The sequence below is a fragment of the Sycon ciliatum genome, chromosome 1, assembly GCF_964019385.1.
Source record: "Sycon ciliatum chromosome 1, ocSycCili1.1, whole genome shotgun sequence".
NCBI lineage: Eukaryota > Metazoa > Porifera > Calcarea > Leucosolenida > Sycettidae > Sycon > Sycon ciliatum.
The window spans coordinates 73,345,314-73,358,743 of record NC_088643.1 but is presented as its reverse complement, the minus strand read 5'-3'; the positions used below and the strand labels follow the sequence as shown (position 1 = coordinate 73,358,743).

Genomic DNA, 13,430 nt, shown 5'->3' with positions numbered 1-13,430 from the left:
ACGAATGATAATAATAACAATAATAAACAAGAAGGTGACAAAACACATTTAGGCACAAGTGGCAACAACGTTGCCACACTACACAACAGAACACTATTTGAACAATTTTAGGGTAATAACACTATCTTTCTGGACACACAAATTCGGCTTATGAATGCGCTGACAAACAGCTTCCAAAACTTGTAACTGCAAAAGATAACCATGACGAGCACGGCACAAAACAGAAAAACAGGAATCAGAATAAGTACGACAACAGTCAGTACTAGAAACCAAATGATTGTATACTGAAGACTTGTTATTACGAGACGGACGCACACAATCTCGACTCACGCGCACACCCTCACACTCACTCTCACCCTCACTCAGCTCACCTTCTCCCTCACTGTCCGAATCAGAACCTGCTCCGTCATCCACCGCGGTTTGACTCTCCTCCTCACTTGCATCGTCCTGCGTCTCACCTTCACCACCCACGCCAACCGTGAATGCCGTTGCCTTCACGTCAGTCGTCGTCCTTTCCGATTGTTTCCTTTGTATTTTTACAGTGAATTCATAGGTCCGGTTGTAATCTCTGCGCGTGAGTCGAGATTGTGTGCGTCCGTCTCGTAATAACAAGTCTTCAGTATACAATCATTTGGTTTCTAGTACTGACTGTTGTCGTACTTATTCTGATTCCTGTTTTTCTGTTTTGTGCCGTGCTCGTCATGGTTATCTTTTGCAGTTACAAGTTTTGGAAGCTGTTTGTCAGCGCATTCATAAGCCGAATTTGTGTGTCCAGAAAGATAGTGTTATTACCCTAAAATTGTTCAAATAGTGTTCTGTTGTGTAGTGTGGCAACGTTGTTGCCACTTGTGCCTAAATGTGTTTTGTCACCTTCTTGTTTATTATTGTTATTATTATCATTCGTTCTCACTTTTTTGTTTTTGTTGCTGATACACACTTGTCACGCTTAGTTCTTACTTGTATACTATTATTATTTTATTATTATTTTTTCTTCCTCTATCACATGTATCATCTTTACGTTTTTCCTTCCTCTATATAAATGTACCCCCCCCCCCCCCTCCCCAGTTTTTGGTGCACTGAAGTGTCGCTGAAGCCGAGACCTCAGGTCGGCGGAGATGCTCCAGTTTCACCACCACAGTTGCGTCTGCAACCACCTCTATCATGCAGTATTCTGTTCTCGAGGTGCGTGGTTTCTCGTTAAAAAAAAAAAAAAACTCTCACAAAACAACTCAATACCATTGTCCCAATGCCACGTCTTCACTTCGCACATATGCACTAACTTCCACACTAGCACCAAATATCTAGGCCTGCTCGTAGAGAATTCGATAGTGAATGCTGCTGTCTGATGATCGCTCCGATGCATGAAACTTTTTAAAGTTTCACGCATCGGAGCGATCATCAGACAGCAGCATTCACTATAAAAGTTACAGCTAACACAGCCTTTCGCCTTTGTTGTGTGTGTAAATAATAAATATAAATAAATAACACCCTGCGCACACCAGCCATGTACATGTACATGAACACTGCGCTAACATTACACCGCTAGCTCTGTCATTACCTCTACACGACTACAGCCTCCTGCCTACAACATCCACACACCTTGCTCACTACCTCCTGCGGCCTGCCCACACATTCTGCACTAACACTGCACTGCTAGCCCTTTCACTGCCTCTACAGCCCCCTGCCTTCAACAACCACACACTCTGCACACAGCCTCCTGCCTAAAATACCACCGCTAGCCCTGAAACCTACAATGTATACAGCCACCACATTCTCACACAGCTTTTCATACAGCGCTACAACTAGTACAAGACTCACCCTCTCCCGGCATAATTATATACCGGCATGGTCGGCACCCCATCCTCATGTTGCCTGATGATTGCGAGAGCATGAAACTTGAAATAGCTGCAAACAAGCCTTGATTGTCCTTGTTGTTCTGTATGGGCATACTCACGTATTTTGCTGTACTTATGGCCACTTGCAAGTACGAAGAACGCAATTTTCCGAACATTGAGCCCCCATAAGTACAACAAAGTGAATACGTATCCCCGTATCCCAAAGCATAATAATTATGAGGATTTTGTGAGCATAATGTGAGCATCCATGAAAGCATAATTCCATGTTTTCGCGAGCATAATCCGCAGGAGCCTACAGGAGGAGACTTGTTGAAGAGGAAACGTTGTGACAGAGCCTCATCACTCTGGATTATTATACGGCTTTGGGTAATCTAACAAGTTGCAAACATATCCCAGAGCAAGATTAATAGTGTAGTACTTAGAAATGTAGGCACAGTGGGTTGGTCAAAGACCATGATTGAGATACCAGAGGTACCTGGTTCAAGTCCTGCCTGGGAGCGGTTTTTCCAGCCGTGCTGCTACCCACAGTCAACTGGGAACTTGTGGCCAGGCACAAGGGGTACATGGATGCAGCTAATGGGGTCGTAATCGGCACTTGTGCCAGTGGTTGTGAGACTTATCCACTCACCCCTACCGTTAGGCGCTGCATCTGCCGCTAGGGTTTACGGGGTGTTAATGGCCGTCGTGAGTTCCCTTCGGGAACGGACACGATAATTTACTTTTTGTTTTACTTTTACTTAGAAATGTGCCAGATTGGTTCAGGAAGCTATGCCATTGGACCAGCAGCTGCGTTGATTCCATGGGGGGGGGGGGGTGCAAGACGGAGAAGTTAAGCTGCTGCCAGGCAGACAGTGTCAAAGGCCTTGCTGAGGTCTAGGAAAGCTGCTGCAACGTATTGGCCTTGGTCCAGGCACTCTTGCCAGTCATTAGTCGCAATTGTTAGAAGGTCTTCGCACGAGTGCTGCCTGCGATAGGCAAACTGTTCTTTTGGTAGTGCATCAGAGTCATGGCATAAGTAGGTGGACTCATGGGCTGCTCGTACACACACCGCTCTAGCAGGTTGGAAGCAATGGGCAGCAGGGAGATGGGACGATAATTACCAGAGTCAGATGGATCTCCGCGCTTGAGGATTGGCCGTACGTTAGTGATCTTGGATAAGGAGGGGAACATGCCAGATGTGAAGGAAAGAGTAAACACGTGAGCGAGACTAGGAGATAACTGCTCTGAGAACCGTTTGTAGATTGCTGCAGGAATGTTGTCAGGGCTGCAGGCTTTGTGACTACTTAGACGTTTAAGTAGAAGACGGATACTTTCTGCTGTGACAGGCTCAAATGCAACAAAAGATGACTCAGGCATTGGCCCATACGGTAGCTCCATTTCTGAGCGCGTTAGCGCGGAGAAAGATTGTTCAGACGGCATGGCGCTATTGCAACTATCTGCACCACTATCGCTAACGGCAGTCAGGCTGGTTCTACGAGTGTCACATCACAGTGTTTCTGGCACCACAATGCTGGCGAAGGAAGATGTGAGCGATGGGACAGAGGCCTGCGGTTCCTGGTAAATGACTGTTTTTCCAAGTAGGGAGTTCATAGTCTTCCATTGCTTCCTCGGGTCGCGATGATTTCTGATCAGTTCATTCTGGAAGTAGTCGGATTTCTTTCTCCGGCTGAGAAGCTTGCAAGCGCACCGTAGAGCACGGAATGATTGAAGGAGTCCATGGTCCTGAGGGTTGCGCTTCATTTTCCGGTGAGCTCGTTTCCTTTGGAACAGTAGTCTGCTAAGCTGGCCGCATCTACCCAAGGCCAAGACGTTTGCACTTACATATAGGGTCCAGCGGATTCTGCCGGCAGAAAAATTGGCAGAATTCGGTACTTTTTCTGGTAAGTTTCATGCATGTTTGGTATGTGGATAAAGAAATGGAGCAGAATTCGAGGAATTGCCCGTCTTACGGTTTGTATGATTCTGCCAATTTTACTGCTTTTCGAGCAGAATCCGCCGGACCCTACTTAGATGTACATGTACATGTATATGTATTATGTACTTCCTCCGCGTCATTAAAATTGTCGCTTCGCACATCGCAATATTTGTGACTTGGCTCGTCTTCGTGAGACAGTCGGAATCGCTGTTTTCTGTGTTCGAACACTGGTGCGACCCTTCCTGCGCAATGTATACTTGTTACTGAAACCGTGGTGGTCTCGGACTTTGTCGGAGCTCTCTTCCGCAACAACCAAATTCATCGCGCTTCGCACTATTCCGCCCCAGAGCGCATTTCGTTTTCTGGAGTTCGTGCCGTCCCACATCGTTCGAGTGGACATTTATCAAGACTGCAAGCCCGGGTATAAGAATCCTGGTATCTCTCCTGAATACAAAATGCTGAAGTTGACGATGGCAAGAACAAAGTGGTCTCAAATTCCTAGAATGCGCTACTTGTGGCGCATGTTCCTGCGAAGGTAGCAGGTCTGAAAACACCGACAAAATCAGCGAACCGCTTGCCAAGGAAAGAAGGTGCAGAACTGCTTACCCTACCCCGCTGGAAGGTCGTTACAGTGCACTTGAAAAATGCTAGCTTGCCTTCATCCCCTGCCACCTGGAGGCATGGATCGCTTGAAAACGAAGTTTCTTGACCTGAATTTGAACGCGCGTCTTCTTCAGCGTATTGTTGAGTGCTGAAGGGTCTGCCTGAAACTCTGATCAAGACATCGACCTTAGCTACAAGTACAGCGAAGCGGGAGGCCACAAACTAAAGCTTCGTCCATCGACAACGCTTTGCCTCAATTTCTAGCTGATTTCTTTGCCCCTCGAGTGGACAAAATAAATTCGAAAAATCGCTCTGGGAAGCGACAATTTTAATGACGCGAAGGAAGTACATGATTGTATGTTTTCAGGAGGGTTTGAGAACAAAGCTGACCCGGAATTCGCGGAAGTGACCTTGTCTTGTTTTGACAGGCTGTGGTTTGACCTTGTACATTTGTGGTTGGACCTTGATTACTTTGTGAGGCATCTGTCAAGTAGTGTTACCCAATCACGCGTAACACGCGTGTATTGCGATATACATGTACAATGTACATGTAAACTAATTTTTTGTAACTTTGGAATGTGTTACGATAACTTTGAAAAATTTAAGTGTTATGACAGCTTTGAAAAGTGTGACAGTGAATCAGTGATAAGCATGAAACTCTTCTTTTTCGTTGATGTAATATGCAATGACATGCAATAACCCTCTCTGACAGCATCTTTCTTTTTTTTTCCCTTTTTAGCTTGCCGTGGTTGGCTATCACCTGACCTCTCATGTTTATTGGCAGTCTTCGGACGGGCCAGGAGATGTTGAATAAATAAATAAATAAATAAATAAATAACTCTTATTACGACAACTTTGGATCATGGAGAGTGTTAACATGACGACTAGCCCTTTCCCAAAAGTGCTCGCCCTTTTTTTCGCCCTTTTGGCCCTTTTTGGAAAAGCCCGTTTCTTTCGCCCTTTATTGCGTTTTTTGGTGAATATCGCCCTTTTTGAGCTTTTTTAGCTGAAAAAGTGCTAAAATCTGTTTGCTCATGCATGCGATCACAGTTTCCGAGTGCTCGATGGGCCTTGGCACGCCGCTTTTTTGAGGGGCAACAAGTTGGTGAAGCTTGTACTTTGTGCACAATGCTGTAAAAAGTGGGTTTTTTGAACTTTACTTCCTGTTTTGCCTTTCGTGGACCCATTAATGGAAGAGTGCGTATTCATTTCTCAGCTTGGGTTCATATCTGAACATGTATCATGGCTATGCTTCACTGAAAAAAAGAGCACTTTTTGCCTGTTTTCACTGAAAAAAAGAGCACTTTTTTAGCATATTTTGAGGGACGCGAAAAGCAACAAGTGCGAATTAAAAGAGCACCTTTGGGAAAGGGCTAATGACGACGCAAATCCACACAATCAAGTATACCCTTCCTTCTATCAAACGCTTTCTTTCCCTTCTCTTCAGAGGATTATCCGGGATAGTACAGGGAATGTTGGAACTTTCTCCATTATTCACCCCAGTGTCTGGAGATAATGTAGATAGACCGTTTGCACAATAAGCGAGCGGGGTCGAGACGGGGCATGCTGTGTAGACTCTACGCACTGCACACTTGGCATGCAATCAGCATTTTTTCTTTCTTCTTTTTCTGCAAAATCCACATTATCTCCAGACACTGGGGTGAATAATGGAATGTGATGGTAGGGCCCATTAAGCTCAGCCGACGAAAGGTCTCGGCTTCATAGCTCCATGGACGCACCAAAGGGGCATCGGGTGAGTTGAAAAAGAAAACAGAAGAAGGAAAGTGAAAAGAATGTATTGCTCAATGAGCAAAAGAATAAGTTGAGTATTTGCGTGAACACTGCTAGAGGAGACTGTCCGTGAGGAGAGATTATGTCCAAGCAGGGTAGGACACTGTACCCTCTTACTCCCGTATGCTATGAGTGGTAGGCACCGGCGGATTATTTGTTATATTTAAGGATTTCCCAAAGGCTTTGGGCCTGTCGAGGGGATCTCCTGCAAGAAGAATGAAATGACAACTTTATGTAGAGGGAGCAGTTAATCGAGGATAGGCTAAGGAAATAGATCGAGGCATACAAAATCTGGTAATTAAGGAGTTGGGATACCGTCAGTGTAATGAATATATCGGCGAAAATGCTGATAGAGAGAATGCTTGAATTCGGGGAGGCTGGTTATAGCGGTAAGAGACGGCGGTAGGCAATTCCATAGCATTGCAGCTTTGTTGGAAAAGAGGGAAGAAAAACGCACACCGTGATAATTGATGTTAAGTTTGTTTGGTCTTCTTGGACTTGAAGACAATGAAAGGTGAAAATGTTGGAGGTGTTCTGGAGATATACGTATAAGTTTAAATAGAGTAACAAGAGCTGATACTTGTCTGCGAAATTGCAAGGACTCTAAGGGGCCGTCCGTAAATATCGATGTTTTTTTAGAGACGATATTGGTGCTTCTCTCCCTTGACCCCCCTCCCTCCCCCCAGAAGACGCACATGTACATCTAGATCATGGAATCAATATTAATTTTTTGGATGCTCATGAAGTGCCCAGGATGTTGTCATGTTGAGGGTCCGGTGTAGGCGTGAAAATCCCGCCGCACTCACGCAATAGCTGCATCGCCTGGGGGGAGCGAACCGGGTTGGCGCTGCAGTGCAGTGCTCACAGTCACAGCCACCGTGTACTGGTGTAGCCAAAGCGGCTACGCTCGGGCTTGAATTTTTTCAAATCCTTGTTCAGACAGTGAAGACTGGAAGCTCTTGTGGAGTTCGTCCGTGTTTGTTCGCACTGCTATGCCTCTACGTCTTGAAAAAGGTCTCCTGCAGGCATCGTTCGGCCGATTTCCACAATCAATAGCTCATTCTTTTGCTCTGGAAATTCGCCATGGGCGTACAGCTTCCAATTTTTGATTTTGTTCTTGTGTCGCGAGTTTTAGCTCCGCGAACGGAAGCTGGTTTCACATTTCTTGTATAGCCATTTAGACGTCCGCGTGCAGGGATCGGCGAAACTTCAGATATTTACATCGATATTTTTCTGATGCTCGAAAAGACGCACATGGCTCAAACCCCCTCCCCCCCCCCCCAGACGCACCAATATCGTCTCTAAAAAAACATCGATATTTACGGACGGCCCCTAAGTCACAAAGAGCATTTAACTGGGATTTCGTTTCGCATCTATCTACATTGACTTTTTTACGTAGCAAATACTTCCTAGCTACTCTGGCTTGTAAAATATTTAAACGCTCCAGCTCAGCTTTGGTGATGGCATAGGACCAGGCCGAGATGGCGTGTTCCAGGGCGGGTCGGACAAAACCTTTATAATTATAGAAGTAGAAAGGCTGTGGGGGCAAGATGCCGTCCCATGAAGCATAGCAGATTCACACGACGTTGGAAGGTTTTCAGGATGGTCTGGAGGTGGATGGTGTAGGACTGGTCGGGTGCTAAATACACTCCAAGATGCTTCGCAGCTTCAGCGATGGTGATAGGTTGGGAAGAGAGCTGGATAGGGTGGTCGTTACTGTAGTTACGGATCTGGGTCGTTGTGGCTGGTGAGAACTCTCCACCGACGTTGCTGGCCCATAGTTGGCAGGCTGAAAGGTCGCTCTCTAGACGAGATTGGTTCCACTGCAGGGAATTCTTGTTATCATGTACATACAGGAGGGTGACATCGTCAGCAAATAAGTATGGGGTGCAGTAGGTGATCGATGAGGGCAGGGAATTAACAAATAATAAGAAGAGGGTTGGAGCAAGATGCGATCCCTGCGGGACTCCACAGGTGAGGACCTTGGCCTCGGAATATTGTCCTTCCAACCTTACAGACAGCCTCCGCTCAGATAAGAAGCTTCGGAGCCAGTCGACTGCTTGCCTATCAGCAATTCCTTCAAATGCATTTAGCAATGCTTGATGATCCACACGATCAAAAGCTTTCTTAAAGTCGAGGAAAACACAGTCGAACTTCAGCTTCTTGTCCTTGCACTCAGCCATTTGATGTGTCAGCAAGAGCAATTGCTCCTCTGTAGATCAGTTTCTGACAAATTATGCCGGCATAAATATTGCCATAATTTGGTGGAAATTTGGAGCATAATTTTTGGCATCCTTTCGGAGGTAGGAGCATAACTACATGATTGTGCCACAGTTCTGGTATGTAGGCTACACTATTGTGTACAATGGGGCTGTTAAGTGATGACGTCACAGTTCCTTCGATACGCATAGCAACGATCCCACTGGGGACAAACAAAAGTAGCGTCGTCTCCACCGAACCAGTTGTCAGTGGCAACATATAGGAATCGTGTACATTTCTTCGTTTCTTCTTTGCTGTTTTCAGTGAGTGTTTTGTTTTCTCTTTGTCCTTGATCTCGACGGCGTTATCGTGCTCATTACCTTACTGAGACGTCTCTTGTGACTGTAGCCAGTGTCACGGAGGATTTTATTGGCGTGACGAGGTAGATCGCCGAGATCGAGCGTGAAAACGCTCTGCATTAGTAGCTCCTGTAGAATGTCTTCTGGGATGGCGTATCCATGGTCAACAAAGCCAAGGTGCAAGACAGCATAAGAGATCGTGTAAACGATGTGAACTCCAAAAGGTAAGCTCCTGAACAAGTGGAAAGATATGTGTATTTACAAACTCTCTCTCTTCATCCATCGATTGCCGCTATGCATTGCATTTTGTCTTCACAGATAATCTGGACAAATAAATTATATTGTAACTGGAGAGTGCAGTCGTGCTTGGGGCCCATCCCAATGTCATCACATGGCTGTGGTGACTAGTGTATACCTGGGAGAATTTTCCTCAACTGAGACGGAGTGTAGATGGATCGATTATGAGAAATGCGAAGATGTGGAGTAAGTTGTGTCGAAGAAATGTGTAATAAAATAAAATTTACTTTACACTCAAACATACACTGTACATGTACATGTAACATCATGATAATGATGCCATCTTCATTATCTCCGCAACAGGTACGCCATACGCACCGAATACATGGTGTGTGTGCACGTGCGCGCTTGCGTGCGCGCGTACATGCACACACTCTCACGCGTGGCCGAGTTGGCCGGATGAACAGACCACGCATTTGCACGAGGTGTCCGTCATGTCATTGGAGTGCTGTACTTTATGACTCAGGCGTAGGAGGGGTTTTGGAAGTGGTACGACCGAAGGTCGGTGCGGCGGAAGGCCGTGTTGGAGGGGGTCCGCCCCCCCCCCCGGGAAAATTTTGTAAAACACACAAAATCCTGCGTTCTGGGAACTTCTGGCGCAGTGTGCAGTCGAGTCGAGTACAGTACTCAGTACGACTGCAGATGCATAACAGATCTACAAGTACGAGTCTAGAAAAAGGTCTGATGCGCATATGCAAATATCGATGGATCCTGATTTTTATTACGGTTTTGCACGTTCCAGACGGACCACACTTTTCGAAAAGTGGTGCGGCCATGGTCGTACCAGTCGTAGCGGGTGCTACGCCCCTGTGACTTTATTCCAAAATAGTATGTCGTGCCCCTGTCAAATGGAGTTTGTGTCTATGCTCAGCGGGTATCGGGCCATGACACCACACTGCAGTCAGCGCTGGAATTAAAATAGCACTTCATGGATTATTTTAACTAATTTCCTTTGCGTTTACTTTGTTGAGCCCGTGGTTTCATTTCTGTGTTCTGTTATGATTGGCCTCTGGAAATAACCGGAGTGGATGTCATTTTTTGTCATAATGTGTGTGCCTTGTGCAACAGGTTCAAGGCTAGATGCACTTCACATTCGGCGTGGGATCTCGGCGTCTGGGACCTGATAACGTCTTGGTTGGATGGGTGATCAAGGATGATACTACTCGGCACACCAATGTACATGTCAATGTAGTTTTTACTTTTTCAGAGCTGCACTATTTACGTCTTGATGCTTACTTCGGTGCTAGAGTCGTGTTTTTTTTTCCTCTACAAAATCCACATATCTCCAGACACTGGGGTGAATGATGGAGTGTGGTGGTGTCCGTGTGTTGCTACAATGTCATTATCTGTATTGTATTCCGTCTGCTTATACATGTGTCTTTACGAAGTGTTTGCCGTGGCGGCGATGTGTCTTGTCGATCAATAGTGTTGTGAAACCTATCACTATTCTTGCTTTGCTGGCTACTCGCTCGCTCCGCGCCGTGCACGCTACTAGGTCTTGTAGTATATAGCTTGATGCTTTGCATCGATCGCTGGTTGTTGTTCTTGTTGCTTCTCTGTTGTTTGAGCTTGGTCCTAGAGTGAAGCTTTGGTCTTCTTGTGTGGTGAGGGTGAGGAATGGGTATCTGGACTTCTGGTATATTTCCGTAAAGAACCTGGAATTGTAGAATCCTGAGAGTATGTCTGGCCCACTCCCCGGTCATGACATTAGCGTGTTTCCCCCGGATTATTTCTATCATCCTGCGTGTTCTTGGGCTGAGCGAGCACATGCACGAGTGTGCAGCTATAACCCTGTGTATCTTTGGTTACACTTTGTTCTGCAATGCATGTACCTTGTAACAGTCTGTGCTTGCACTGCTTTGTGTGGCCTGCGTATTTCAGGACTATTCAGTGCATCAGACCCAGGTTGGTTTGGTTGCCGGATGATCTCTTGTTGCGTCGCTCTGTGTTTTGTATTTATCAATTTTTGGGCTTGAGAATTGAGCTGGTGTGTGGTTCCCAATATGAAAACATCATGCTGGTGCTCTGTGTTTCGATTATCGACTGTCCGAGCAGTCACGATTCATTACCAGAACGGTCAATACTGTAGTCTCTTCACGTGTTTGTGTTTTCGCCGGGGGAATTAGCGGTGCCGTTGCACATAGAACGGCAGTGTTGCATCACTGGACGACCCTGCCTCTGCATCTGACTTCATTTCCCCAGGATCTGGTGCAGATACACCAGACAGTCACTTCCTGTAAACACGCAAACAGCAAAAGAAGAGATCCCGCAAATCAGGAAAAACCATTGCGGAAAATATCGAGTAGATCATACACCATTCAATAATCTGGAGTAATTACAGTGAGAAAAACACTTCAAACAGTGCTCTCTCTCTCTCCATCCTTCCAAAATACCCTGTAACAATTCCCTGGAATTATTATATTTAAAAAAAATAATTTTATATTCTCAGGACATCATTCTGAACAACTTCTTCCATGGGTCTTCAATCACCACGGAGGGCGAGAATACAGCTAAGTCATGCAGTCTACGAGAGGTGCGGGCTGTCATGGATATAGAGGCTGATATTGTGCCAGCGTGAGGGCAGAGACAGAAAGAAGACACTGATTTCTTGAACAACTCACCTACATATAATCGAATCCACAGGGAGCGCTTGTACTTTGATCCATCAGGAGGCGAAGAATCTTCAAAGCACTCTCAAACACGGAGTTTTACAGTGGGCAGCCAATTTCACAGCCATTATGAAGGCCCTCGACGACTACAGGAGATTTGTAGAGGAAAGAACAAGGAGTAAAGAGCGACAACAATCGCTTGACGAAAAAGCAAAGAAAAACTGCTCTCTCTCCAGTCATTTAGATGCTGTTGCCCTTCACAACTGGTTCCATCCAGAGGACGCGACTTTTGTTTGTCCCCAGTGCTCTCCGTTGCTATGCGTATCGAAGGGGCCGTGACGTCACACTTAACAGCCCCATGCACTTGATCAGCTCTGGTGGTCTGCATGGTAACGGGTTCAGAGGTCATGCAGATTGTGTTTTCAATGAAAAGCAGGGTAGAAATCATGGCAATACATTATTGTATGCTCGACCTCGTCTTATTCAAAGTTCTTTCTCAGACCGATACAGTACATGCAGCAGAAGATGCGAGTCAGCCTTTATCAGGTATCCCGGGCGGAAGAGATAGTAGGGAGGTTTCGCTCTACGTAATTACGTATGAAAATCCGTATGTCGCCCGCGCCGGGGAGCGAGGGCAACTTTCATACGTAAATCTCTCTACGGATTTCCGTAGGAAAGCTCTTTCGTTGGGTCCTCCGTAGGACTTTTTGAAATATTTTTTTGCATTTTCCGCATTTGTCCATGGCAACATTCAAGCCGCGCGAAACACAAGGTACGTACACACACGTACACCGACCGTACACCACGTGCAAAATATAATGGAAAACGCGGTTTCGGTTCATGGTGCATGCGGTGGGCGCATGCAGCCAACGCGTCTCCAAAGCAACAATGCATCTTTAGCAGTCGTGGAGAAATCACGTAGAGCGAAACCCAACAGCTCTGATTTTTACGTATGAAAATTCCGTGCAGTTCATACGTTATTTTCATACGTAATTTCGTACAGCGAAACCTCCCTAGTGATGAGTAGTCCGCAAAACTCTGCGTACATGTACAATCATGTACATTATAGGCGATTCACACGACAGGCAAATCCACGTTTACAGGAAAGTCACCATGGAGATATTCCTGCGGGTGACCAAAATTTGCCCGCGGGAATCAAAAGTGTCCATGGCCTTTTTGCCCGCGGATGCACTCATCTGCGGGCACTTTTACAGTTATGAGGCTGTGAGGTCGTACTATGGTACGGTAGTCTTGAACCCTGGTTGTTTGGCCTTTGTTTTTGGGTACTCATTCCAAATCACCACAGTAACGCCGTATACTCACCGGATACTCGCGGGAGCTCTGGCCGCCACCCGCGGCCGTGTGAACTGCAGCCTCACGTTTCACTTCCTGCGGGCACTTGACAAACGTAGATTTGCCTGTCGTGTGAATCGCCTATAATGCATGATACGAAGTCAGGACCTCTGGATTTTAGCAGCCATGACTGTGCAGGCTATGGATATTGCTCTATGATAATTAAAAAAATTGCTGATATTCGATCATGATGGAAGGAGAGGTGGAGCTACGGGATCGGGAGAGATGAGCTGACTATTCGCAAGGTGAGGTTGACATTGGTTGGACGAGTAGGACGATTACTAAGACAGTTGAACGTGATAAATTTCCAAGGTAACTCAAACTAATTTGGCAATAAAAAAATCGTTTTACAAAAGAAATCAACTAATGAATACTCAGAATCATGGGAAGAAGTAATAATTATTGTTTTCTCTTTTCCACGCTGATCTCTATAGCATGCATGGACACA

General features: G+C 45.9%; 1 long non-coding RNA gene across 1 annotated transcript; it reads left to right on the top strand.

The window, feature by feature from the left end:
* The first annotated feature begins 8,549 nt into the window (after positions 1 to 8,549).
* On the top strand, positions 8,550 to 10,294 carry LOC135805348 (uncharacterized). Its single transcript, XR_010551133.1, has 2 exons — positions 8,550 to 8,947; positions 10,089 to 10,294. It is a non-coding gene; the product is annotated as an uncharacterized LOC135805348 (long non-coding RNA).
* The last annotated feature ends 3,136 nt before the right edge of the window (positions 10,295 to 13,430 follow it).